The sequence below is a fragment of the Kryptolebias marmoratus genome, linkage group LG16 (genome assembly GCF_001649575.2).
Source record: "Kryptolebias marmoratus isolate JLee-2015 linkage group LG16, ASM164957v2, whole genome shotgun sequence".
In the NCBI taxonomy this organism is placed as follows: domain Eukaryota; kingdom Metazoa; phylum Chordata; class Actinopteri; order Cyprinodontiformes; family Rivulidae; genus Kryptolebias; species Kryptolebias marmoratus.
The window spans coordinates 2,460,779-2,464,738 of record NC_051445.1 but is presented as its reverse complement, the minus strand read 5'-3'; the positions used below and the strand labels follow the sequence as shown (position 1 = coordinate 2,464,738).

The 3,960-nt window shown below is 39.3% G+C and overlaps 1 protein-coding gene across 2 annotated transcripts in view; it reads left to right on the top strand.

Moving 5' to 3' along the window:
* Positions 1 to 3,960, top strand: part of znf385d (zinc finger protein 385D) — an 83,937-nt gene that overhangs the window by 64,742 nt on the left and 15,235 nt on the right. The gene's annotated exons all lie outside the window — the stretch shown is intronic.

The following is a 3,960-nucleotide window of genomic DNA, read 5'->3' as shown; positions in this document are numbered from 1 at the left end:
AATTATCTTACAAAACTAGGAAGGATTTTTGGTTTATATATTAAAAGTTATGGTTGTTTATTGATTTTAGAAAAAAAAAATTGCAACTTTTAGGAAAATGCCCCGCGAAATCCTAGAGGGATTAATTAATCTGGTTTTAGATGGATGCAGTTTTCCACAGCCTGGTGAACCTCTGCCCATCTTTACTTCTTTAGATTCAGCCTCTAAAATCCTCTTTTTATCCTCACTTCTCTGACTGACCTGCTGATAATTAACCTTATTAGTTATTAAATGCTCCTCCAGATGTTTCTTATTCTTACTTCTGTTGCTCCTGTCCGAACTGTGAGATGATCATCATTTGATCTGTTCGATTGTGAAATAAAATACGGATGTTTCAGATTTGGCCAATCAAGTTTTTATTCACATTTTACATCCTAACCTTTTGAGACATGCGGTTGTAAAAGGTAAAAAAATGAAAGAACGTTCATCTAAAAGGCTAAAGGACAAATATGATCATAAACCTCCTCGTTACTTCCTCTGAAATCAGCTCCGACTTTATACAAATAACTCAGAAACACCTTTAGCAACAACCTGGGATAACCAAACAGATAATTAGCTATTAATCATTTCAGTAACCTAAAAAAAAAAAAATACCAGCACATTTCTTCGCCAACGTATCTCCAGCACACGGGGGTGTTGGTTTGTCACAGGCGGGTAATGAATATTAATGTGCTCACATGTCAGCAGAATTAATTGTCGGCGCTGATAAATGCTGTATTATCCGTACGGTTGATGGATTTGATGGAACATCAGGGGCTCCAAAGTCGTCCTCGAGAAAATCTGCCTTTTGGAGGACGGGGAGTAAAACCTCTGTTTGCCTTCATGAAAAGACTCCTAAGTTAAGAGTAAACACAGGAACAATGTGGCCTGATTTCTGGTTTCTGTTGTTCGGAAACCCACCTGATTACATCAATATCATTATTGTTTCATAAATATAAAGTCTACAGAGCAATTTAACTGAAAAACACGTTGCACCGCTTTCATGAAAATGTGAATTTTGTACAAACGAAAACCAAAAGTAACGTAGTGAATCGAACTTTAAACACAAAGAGGGCTGCAACGTTCACTCTTGAGCAGAACTTTGTAAACCAAACCAACAGAAGGATCCGTCTCTCTTCTGGCTGCAGCCGTGGGATCTGAGAAAAGCCAAAGATGGCGCCTCGATCATCACTTAGTGCTGCAACAAAAAAGGTTTTATTTTTAGCTACAGGCTCTCTGAGTTCTGACGGTTTGAGACCAGCGAGCTGCGAGCTGAGTACACGTCTTACAGAACTGTATTGTTGGCCGTGCACATTATTTCATTTCCCATCTCCGCCTCAGCAGCCGTCCCAGATGGTGGTTTTTAGACCTGAACATGTTTCCCTGTGCAGGAATACAACTCTTCTGCTCTTGAGACGGGTTGGACACGCATGAGACAAAATCAATAATCAATCCCGCCAGGATTTCACAGACATTTTTTGTGATTGTTGGGGCTAAAATGCCTGATTTCACAGGCATTTTCCTAAAAGTTGCAATTTTTTTTACTAAAATCAATAAAAACCCATAACTTTTAATATATAAACCAAAAAAACTTCCTAGTTTTGTAAGATAATTCCCAACAAAAGGTGCTTTATTTGAGAACTTTGATAGCTTCTAAACTGACATGCATGAGCATTTCTGGATTGTCCCTGGTCTGCAGCTCTCCTCACATGTTTTGCAGACACAAAGTGTTTGTCGATGCGTTTATGTTCCATAAACAGTGCAGGACGTGCAAAACAGCTGCAGCTGGGGAGGAAACTGGTTTGCTGAAATCTTTGTGGGCAAATGTGAAGCATTAGTGCACATTTTGGCTTCGGTTGCTGCTCCTGCACGCTCCCGGCATTCTGATGTTAACAGGAAGTGACGTCACGTGTCTTCTTCCTGAGTTATTTGGGGTTATTTTGTATTCCACGCTACACAAACCCACAAAGAAGACACTAGACCGCAGAAACGGTGGCGAATCACTTCAGAAACAATAAATATTAGGTTAAAGTTGCAGTGTTTTGGACAAAGTTGCAAAAAGTTGTGATTTCGCGGGGTTTGCTTGATTTTGCGTTAATAGTTGCGATCGCAACATCGCAAAATCCTGGAGGGTCTGAAGAAAGGGTTTGAGACGCCCATGAAGACTCTGGAACTATCTTGAGAGAAAATCTGCCGTGCGATTTTCTTTGAACATGTTCAAGAATGAAGCAGCAAGACTGGGAGTCTCTGCGTCTCACGCTCAGAGAACGTCTGTGAATGTCCTGAGACGTGAATGCTGTCATTAATTTATGATCATTACGTCCTACCGTAAGACGTATCGATGGACATATGAAAGCAGAAGCCGGCTTCGCTGCTCCAGTCTGATGTGGCGATTCCCGTTTTGAAAATGGCGGCGGTTGTCCGTTGAGTGGCGCGTTCACGTGACGAGCGCTCCCTCGCTGGTTTGGACTCTGTGGTCCAGAGGCAGCTCAAAAAGAGAATCATCTTTGAGGCCAAAACGTGAAACTGGTTTGTGAAAGAGCCTAAGTGGAGTTCTGCCGTCTTAAAACAACTCTGAGTCGCCAATTTACATAAAGATCTGTGGGTAATTTTACAAATAACAGCAGTAGCAGCTAGCTGTTGCACTCCTGCTGCAGCCTGGGATCAATTCCTGCAGAAATATCATCATATTTTTTCAGGAATAACATAATAATGATCATGTTTAATAAGATACCATTATCTTAAACTGCTATGAAACGTTATATTTTTTTAAAACCGCAGCAATCCAGTTTAATCCTGTTCTCACTCAGATTAGTTTTCATTTGAATCTGGTACAAAAATAAATAAATATGAGGTTCTTCAGCAAGTACTCTATAACATTTTTCATAAACTTTTCACAAAATTCTCCTTCAGAAGATCTGAACTATTGCTTCAGTTGGGTCTCCTTTTACCGATGTTTCAATTCTGCCTCAACATTAATGAAAATATGCTGGTTAGTTTCTGTATATCTCTGCTTGAAGGCAGACCAAACACAGTAAAAGTAAGATAAAATCTTTGGAGAAAGTTAGTTAAAAAAACAAACAAACTACATTTCGACAAGAATATGTGAATTGCATCATTGCGCATTGTTTGTGTGGTCCTGAAACAATGTTTCATATAGATTTACAGAAAGTCTGAAATCCCACACAGACAGGAGCACAGGAGCACACGATGAATTGTACATAATATCAGTCAAGACTTTAACTAGTTATCTCTCTCCAAACAATGCTTTGTGTTTCTGAGCCACAAACCATGTAAAAAATACAATACTCAATCACAGAAATGTTCATCTGTGACTGAACTTTTGTGCTTGCTTATAAACAGAACACAGTTGGTTGTTAAGTGGGTTGAAATAATTGAACTTTACAGACAAAACAAGATAAGATAAACACTGGACAGTAAATGCAAAAGACCTGTTTTTTTTAATTCATGTGGTCATGTTTTGCTCTTTTAGTCACTTAATTTTGTTCCACTAAGTGAACCACATTTAAACCATAACGCCTTTTTTGATTGTTAGCCGTTAACAAAGGCAGCAGTGCTGTAAAACTTTCCCATTGTCTTGTCAGTCATGCCCGAAGAACTCACACTCACGTCTTATTCTCACTTTTTTGTTCCGCCAAAAATGGCAAAGATTCTTTTATATTCAAATGAGAACATTAACATTAGACATCAAGCATCACATAGTCCCTCACTGTTAGCATCTCATTTGAATATCTCATATCTTCAAGACACAGCTCAGTTAGAGTCATATGGGCTTTTGTCCCCAGCACAGGACACCACAGGCAAGTCAAAGAGGTGTCACACATCCAGCTGAGTAATTTGTCATGAAAGGAGCCCTTTCCTGGGATAAAGGTAACAAGCTGCCAGGCTTATAATGGCTAGCATAAACACAGCTAATTAAAT